The following is a 9,037-nucleotide window of genomic DNA, read 5'->3' as shown; positions in this document are numbered from 1 at the left end:
ACAATGTAACCCTTAACCAGGGTTCTAAGTATCACAATGTAACCCTTAACCAGGGTTCTAAGTATCACAATGTAACCCTTAACCAGGGTTCTAAGTATCACAATGTAACCCTTAACCAGGGTTCTAAGTATACACATGTAACCCTTAACCAGGGTTCTAAGTATCAACAAGGTAACCCTTAACCAGGGTTCTAAGTATCACAATGTAACCCTTAACCAGGGTTCTAAGTATCACAATGTAACCCTTAACCAGGGTTCTAAGTATCACAATGTAACCCTTAACCAGGGTTCTAAGTATCACAATGTAAACCCTTAACCAGGGTTCTAAGTATCACAATGTAACCCTTAACCCGGTTTCTAAGTAATCACCAATGTAACCTTAACCAGGGTTCTAAGTATCACAATGTAACCCTTAACCAGGGTTCTAAGTATCACAATGTAACCCTTAACCAGGGTTCTAAGTATCACAATGTAACCCTAACCAGGGTTCTAAGTAATCACAATGTAACCCTTAACCAGGGTTCTAAGTATCACAATGTTAACCCTATAACCAGGGTTCTAAGTATCACAATGTAACCCTTAACCAGGGTTCTAAGTATCACAATGTAACCCTTAAGCCAGGGTTCTAAGTATCACAATGTAACCCTTAACCAGGGTTCTAAGTATCACAATGTAACCCTTAACTCGGGTTCTAAGTATCACAATGTAACCCTTAACCAGGGTTCTAAGTATCACAATGTAATCCTTAACCAGGGTTCTAAGTATCACAATGTAACCCTTAACCAGGGTTCTAAGTATCACAATGTAACCCTTAACCAGGGTCTAAGTATCACAATGTAACCCTTAACCAGGGTTCTAAGTATCACAATGTAACCTTAACCAGGGTTCTAAGTATCACAATGTAACCCTTAACTCGGGTTCAAGTATCACAATGTAACCCTTATAACCAGGGTTCTAAGTATCACAATGTAATCCTTAACCAGGGTTCTAAGTATCACAATGATTAGAACCCTGGTTAAGGGTTACATTGTGATACTTAGAACCCTGGTTAAGGGTTACATTGTGATACTTAGAACCCTGGTTAAGGGTTACATTGTGAAGAAGTCTACATTTGGCTACATGAGCTTCGCTGAGACGGTTTCTGACCGTTTGTACAGAAATTCTTCGGTTGTGCAAACTCACAGTTTCATCAGCTGTCCGGGTGGCTGGTCACAGACGTTCCCGCAGGTGAAGAAGCAGGATGTGGAGATCCCGGGCTGGCGTGGTTACACGTGTTCTGCGGTTGTGAGGCCGGTTGCCAAATCCTCTAAAAACAACGCTGGAAGCGTCTTATGGTAGAGAAATTAACATTCAATTTTCTGGCAACAGCTCTGGTTGGCATTGCTGCAGTCAGCATGCAAATTCTTGAGACATCTGTGGCATTTTGTTGGCTGACAAAACTGCAAAACATTTTTTGGGCCTTTTAATGTCTCCAGCACGAAATTACAGTGGTTTAGTTACATTAAAATAATGATTCCAAACTGATCTTCACACAAGACTTTCACATTTATGTATCCAAATGTTTCTTCTAAAAATAATTTACTTAAAAGCCACGACCTAAATAAGCCACAACCCCCGGCTGCCCCGGCTGCCGACGCTCCACTTCTCCATCACTATGCAACGTGGCATGTTCTTGACGCGTTGAAAGGAATGTAGAAAGGTCCATTCAATTTAATATTATTTGAGCTCAGACAAATGGAATATTATTTGAGCCCAGACAAATGGAATATTATTTGAGCCCAGACAAATGGAATATTATTTGAGCTCAGACAAATGGAATATTATTTGAGCTTGGACAAATGTAATATGTTAAATGAACGACCAGCTACACCAATCAGTAAAAGTACCTCAAATGAACAACAGTCTTTTTCTACAGTGTATCAGTTACACCTCAGCAAATTCAAAAAGCTTGTTGTGTACAAGTTTAGAACTAAATGATGACATTCACTTTGACGGGTGGGCAGAAATATAAACCGTTAGGCCACGCCCCCAATAAGCCACGCCTCCAACTCTTCTGATAGGCTACCGCCGCTACATTTCCCCCCACAGTTTTTCAATATGCACGTGATGTTGAAAGCAATTTAGAAGCTTTCATTCAATTTTTAAATAATCACATCGATCAGTCAAATGTGTTATTTGATTTCAGACACATTTATTATGACAGGTTGAACAAACCAAAGTGTAATTTTCAATAAAAGCACTTCTGTCACGTGTGCTCCCTCTCCGGCCTCTAGGTCACCAGGCTGCTCGTTATGGCGCACACCTGTCACCATCGTTACGCGGACCTGCATCAGACTCACCTGGACTCCATCACTTCCTTGTTTACCTGCCCTATTATATGTCATTCCCTTTGGATCCTTCTCCAGGTGTCACTGTTTCTGTGTCATGTCTGTGTGCTGTTCGAGGTTCTTTGGTTTGAATGATGTTAATTTATTAAAAACACCCACTCTCTGAACTTGCTTCCTGACTCTCAGCGCACATCGTTACAACTTCAGACGAACAACAGCGTTGTCTCACTTTTTATAGAGAGCAGAGGTCAGAATTCTCCTGCTGTGTTAGTGGATGTTGTTAACGGATAATAGAACCTTTCTCTCACACACCACACACACACACAACAACACACAACACACACACACACACACACACACACACACACACACACACACACACACACACACACACACACAACACACACACACCACACAACACACACACACACACACACACACACACACACAACACACACACACACAAAACAGCGTTCCAAGTGGCCTACAGATCAAAGGCTGAGTGCAGGACAGGAAGCCAGAGAGAGAAAACTTTAGTTGATTATCTATTTCACTTGCTTTGGCAATGTACAATATGTTCCCTTGAATTTAATTGAGAGGAGGGAGAGGGTCAGACTCCTCCAGGGACCACAGCAATCAGGCAGTCTGTGTAATTGAGCACTGAGAGTGGAATAGTTCAACTACATATCAGGTGAACCCACACAGGAGACACAGACACAAGCATAGACAACAACTTACTAACAACAGATGTGCATGCACATAAAAACACCACACACACACACACACACACACACACACACACACACACACACACACACACACACACACACACACACACACACACAACACACACACACACACACACACACACACACACACACACCCACACCACACACACCACACAACACACACACACACACACACACACACAACCCTCCCCCTCTCACCTGGTCCGTCTGTCCTGATGGTCCCTCCACAGTCGGTGAGTAGTCAGACATTTATATGTACTGGTGAATCCCCATAGACAGGCCTCTAGGTTGAGTTCTTATGAAACGCAATGTGTTGTCCCCCCTATGGGTGCTGTACTGGTAGGGAAGGTGTCGCCCACGCTCTGCGCGTTCCTCGCTGTTGGGTGATAAAGCCGTGGAACCCCGTCGTGACCTCGCTGTAGTGTCTAGCAGGTTGGAGCAGCGGTGGTTGCCAACACGAGTACCTGTCAGGCTGAGGTGAGCTCCATGTTAGACAGAGGATGGGTGAGATGGACACGGTAGCATGCCTGAAAGAGAGAGGACAGAGGGAGGGGCAGGGAGAGAGAGAAAAAGAGAGGGAGAGAGAGAGCGAGACAGACGGAGAGAAAAGAAAGGGAGAGAGAGAGAAAAAGAGACAGAGAGCGAGAGAGGAGGAGAGAGACCGACAGACAGACAAAGAAAGAGGGATAGAGAGACAGACAGACAGAAAAAAAAAGGGAGAGGAGAGAGATGAAGAGAGAAAAAAGAGACAGAGAAAGAGAGGAGGGAGAGTTTATGGTTACTGTTTTTGCATGGGGTTTTGCATGGGTTGTCTGTGTGGTGGTGTGTGGTGTTGTGTGTGTGTTGATGTGTGTGTGTGTGGTTGTGTGTGTGTGTGTGTGTGTGTTGTGTTGTGTGGTGTGTGTGTGTGTGGTGTGGTGTGTTGTGTGTGTGTGTGTGTGTGTGTGTGTGTGTGTGTGTGTGTGGAGTGAGTGCAGCGTGTGCCCGTGTGTTTGTGCGTGTGCAAAGCGTGCGTGTGTGTGTGTGTGGTCCTTACCATCACATGTGTGGCATGGCAACAGTGAGTTTAAGGAGGTTGGGGTGGTCTGGGTCCTCTGCTCCGGTGTAGCGTAGCTTGGCAGAGAAGGGCCCAGCGCCCACCGTGCCCACCTTACGAGGCTGGCACATACCTACACAGACACAGGAAAACATTGTTTTTAACCTCTTGGCGCACGGATCCCTTCAAAATACAATTCACACATTACATCTGAGATGACTGTCTATTCATTTCATTACAATGATCTAACTATCAATTGATACAACTGCTCAAAATGATAAGTAACTGTTGCATTAATCAACCTTTTGGCGCACAGATCCCTTTAGCGGGATCATTTACGTAAACATCCGCTGAATTGCAGAGCTCCAAATAAAAAAAAAAAATTACTAAAAATATTTATTTTCATGAAATCGCAAGTGAAATATACCAAAACACAGCTTAGCTTGTTGTTAATCCACCTATCGTGTCAGATTTTGAAAATATGCTTTACAGCGAAAGCAATCCAAGCGTTTGTGAGTTTATCGATCACTAGACAAAACATTAAGAACACCTAGCAGCCATGTAGATTGGTCACGAAAGTCCGAAAAGCAATAAAATTAATCGCTTACCTTTGATGATCTTTGGATGTTTGCACTCACGAGACTCCCAGTTACACAATAAATKTTCCTTTGTTCGATAAATATTATTTTTATATCCAAAAACCTCCATGTGGTTGGTGCGTTATGTTCAGAAATCAACAGGATCCACACGAAAATTCCAAATAGTATCCGTAAAGTTCGTAGAAACATGTCAAACGTTTTTTATAATCAATCCTCAGGTTGTTTTTAGCCTAAAAAATCTATCATATTTCAACCGGACGGTAAACTATTCAATAACAGAGATAAAGAAAATGTCGAGCTACAACTTCGCACGCATTAACTAATCGAAGGACACCTGGCTATCCACTGACGCGTTTTGATAAATCTCGCAAATTTTTCTGAATAAAAGCTTGAACCTATGTCTAAAGCCTGTTCACAGCCTGTGGAAGCCATTGGAAAAGGAATCTGGTTGATATCCCTTTAAAAATGGAGGATAGGCAGGCAATGGAACAGGGATTTTTCAAAATAAGAGCCACTTCCGGGTTGGATTTCCTCAGGTTTTCACCTGCAAAATCAGTTCTGTTATACTCACAGACAATATTTTGACAGTTTTGGAAACTTTAGAGTGTTTTCTATCCTAATCTGTCAATTATATGCATATTCTAGCATCTGGGCCTGAGAAATAGAACGTTATTTTTCCAAACATAAAAATTCTGCCTCCTAGCGCCAAGAAGTTTTAAGAAAACTATTTATTACATAAAACTAGTGCAGGGTGACATTGTGAGGGTTTAGGCCTAGGGTATCAAGCTTTATACTGTATAGAAAAGATGAAGTCCTGTAGAACTACAATTTTATTGATTGATTGATTGATTGACACACACTCACACACACACACTCTTTCACAATAACCACATAAGTTGCTGCTACTGTCTATTATAAAAAGCAGGATAAAGTGACAAAGGAGGCTACATTTTATTTTATTTTAGCGGTTCTTGCGTTGCAATTACATAGAAATCAGCTTCTATCGCGCCATACCACAATAAACATAACGTTTGAATGCAGAGAGTCCGAGATCATTGAGTGCTTTTGAAGTGACAGGTTGGTGTGAAAGCTGTACCCTATCTCAGCTAAAATAGGCGCCTGCTAGCAGTCGTAAGAACAAATATTCAGCAGGAGGCAGGCAGGAGAGATGCAAATGAGTGTAGGGATTTATTTACACAGCGCTGGTGTTTCAAAGATGACAGACATATTTATAAATATATATATATACACAAAAGTTCTGAATTCAAAATATCAGCATTCAAAAGAAAAAGCCTCTCATCAGTCTAAACAAAAAAAGCACAGGGTTCTACCGTGCTCAGATACAGCCTCCCCTTGAGTTACCCAAAAGGTTGGGTTCTACCAGGATCAGATACAGCCTCTCCTTGAGTTACCCAAAATATGGGGTTCTNGGTTCTACCAGGATCAGATACAGCCTCTCCTTGAGTTACCCAAAATATGGGGTTCTACCAGGCTCAGATACAGCCTCCCCTTGAGTTACCCAAAAAGTGGGGTTCTACCAACCTCAGATACAGCCTCTCCTTGAGTAATTGTCTGCATCATTTCCAATCGCCCATATATATTTTTTTGAATATATAATTTCCTTCTTCATTATTTTCCCCTAACCATACCACCTCTCCCCTAATTGGAGTACACTAATGGACAACAAGACTTAGTCTTCTACTTCCAGCTTATACATACTATATATACATATGACAGAAAAGGTATATTTAAGATATAAGGCCCGAGGGTTGTGTGGTATATTGGCAATATGCCATAAACACCCGAGGTGACTTATTGCTATTAGAAACTGGTTACAAAACGTAATTAGAGCAATACAAATATTTTTCGGGTTATACCGGTGGTATACGGTCTGATATATCACAGCTTACAGCCAATCAGCATTCAGGGCTCGAACCACCCAGTTTATAATTTACATAATTTATATTTGTTTTATTTGTTTTTAGTCCCACCCTTCAGCTACCCTCAACACCTCCCATCTATCGCTGAAAAACATCCAGTATCGATTTCTAATACACTGTATATATTCGGAACGTATTGATTAATTAGCCAAATCTGTTTGTGGTCCAATAGCATATTTAAAATGATCCACTTTCCATCTGCTTGGACAGTTTGCACATTCTAATTCTAAATTAATGTTAATTAATATCATCACGCTCTTTTGAGTTTCTTTGCCCATGGGAGAAGTCTATCCCCCACTTTACATTACAGCTTGTGATTCCATCCTATACTGTCTCATAACCTCATTACCCCATAGCAACAGATACACACATCCACCCCACCTCTCCCACCTAAAGACACACACACAGTCTCACTGTCTCTCACACACACACACTCACCTGCATCTGGCTATCACACTCATCCTCTTCGACAACATGAGAAGCCATTGAGCTCTCAAAGTCCCCAGCCAAAACTACTTTCTCCACCACTATCTATATCAAGCCTTGCTTCATACTGTCTACACTGCTATCTGCCATCTGCCCAGCAGCTAGCCAGCTAGCAAACGTCCACCGTCTACCGAATAGCAGCACTTTGGTCCGCAGGTAGTATAACTTTTCATTACATTTCATTACATTTCATTATAGTACAACGGTTTAATTTGTCTAATCTTAGCAATTTAATTTCTTCTTAGCTTGCTACATAGCGTCCTTTGTAACAAAAGATTAATTGCGTAATTATCGATTTTCCGTCGTCTACGCGTCTACACTGTCTCTGCCATCTGCCAGCAGCTAGCCAGCTAGCAAACGTCCACCGTCTACGAATAGAGCAACTGTAAGCAACTATTACACCCAACGGAACGACTTGATTAGTGTAGTGTTAACTAGCTACATAGTTTGTCTTTGCTGTCTCTCGTATCCAGATATTGTGTAGTTTTAGAGTGTGTAGTTTCAGAGTGATTATCTTATATTTACCGAGGTTAGCTAGCCAGCTATCTGTCGTCTTAACGTAGGAGACACTGGCTAGTAGCCAACAGCTAGCCAACGTTACCGAATAGAACTTCCGCACTCACAAACCGGTCCGCATTCCGCTTCGCTCCACAGGTAGTATCACATTTTCATTTCATTTATTACAGTACAACGGTTTGATTTGTTTGATCGTAGCTAGCACATAGTAGGCTAGCTACATAGCCCCGTCTTTGTATGCAAAGATAATTGTTTGTAAGTCTAGAGCGATTTCTAGGTTAGCTAGCCAGCTATTGTCGTTTTCTTTTAAACGCAAACGTAACGTAATCAACACTGCTAGCTAGCCAGCTAAGCCCCCGAATAAGCAGCAGCTGTGATACTTATTATCACTCAAGCGGACGACTTGATTAGTGTTAGTGTCACACAACGCAGCCACATCGCAGCTAAGCCTACAAAGTCAACAACTGCCAGCTTAGCCTGACAAAAGTCAACAACGCAGCCACTGAAGCTACCCTCTTCAGAGTACTGGATTCATCTTAATCTTTGTCAGATAAGATTTCTTTGCTACGTAAGCTTAACTTTTGTGAACCATTCGAGGAACGCCGTAGTCCACTTGCCACTCCCATCTCCTTTGCAATTAGCGTAGATTCTCTTCTGTGCTGTCAACTATGTGTCTGTCCTTCCCTGTTCCTCTCCTCTCTGTGCACGACCATACAAACACTCCAACCACCGCGTGGCATGGCCACCTAATCTGGTAGGTCCCAGCGCGCACGACCGCACGTGGAGTTTTCCAGGTCTCCGGTGCCTTGGACTGCGATATGCGGCCAACAAGGACAGAGTTTCATCTCAGGGCCTTGCCTCCCTCCACGTCCCTCGACTTTCCTGGCACTGGACGGAAACATTGGATCACCGAGTACAACTGCTACTGCTACTGCTCTCTTCTTGTCCTCCACGTGTTCTCGACACCCGAGAGCTTCATGGTCAGGGTGGTGGTGCAATCCGGGATCCTTCATCTCTCCAAGTGGTCATTCTCTCTCTTCTCCCCTTCCTCATGCTGTCTATGCCTCCTTTGGAATTCCATGCTGTAAACAGTTACGCAGCCTTTCAAGCTTAACATCCTTATCATATTATTGCCCTCAGGTTCCTGGAGAGTTTCATCAATGAGCTCGATCCTGCTTGATTAAAGTCTTTCCTGAGGACGGCTCACCTCTCACGTTTCTGGGCGACTCTTAACCATCCCCCGTTACCTTTGACTCATTCCTCTCATGCCTCCTTCTTTCCACTCCTCTCCTCTTTTGACCTCACCCTCTCAACCTTCCCCCCTATCACAAGCAGGCAATACGCTCGACCTCATCTTATTACTAGATGCTTGTTCTTCCACTACC

The 9,037-nt window shown here is 42.9% G+C and overlaps 1 pseudogene; it reads right to left on the bottom strand.

Annotated features, from left to right (window-relative positions):
• The window catches only part of LOC139024866 (FRAS1-related extracellular matrix protein 2-like), a 28,557-nt pseudogene extending 24,315 nt beyond the window's left edge, over positions 1-4,242 (bottom strand).
• Between the last annotated feature and the right edge of the window lie 4,795 nt (positions 4,243-9,037).

Source organism: Salvelinus sp. IW2-2015, unplaced genomic scaffold, assembly GCF_002910315.2.
Source record: "Salvelinus sp. IW2-2015 unplaced genomic scaffold, ASM291031v2 Un_scaffold1960, whole genome shotgun sequence".
In the NCBI taxonomy this organism is placed as follows: Eukaryota; Metazoa; Chordata; class Actinopteri; order Salmoniformes; family Salmonidae; genus Salvelinus; species Salvelinus sp. IW2-2015.
Note: the sequence above shows the minus strand (reverse complement) of the source record. Positions and strands in the feature narration are given on the sequence as shown.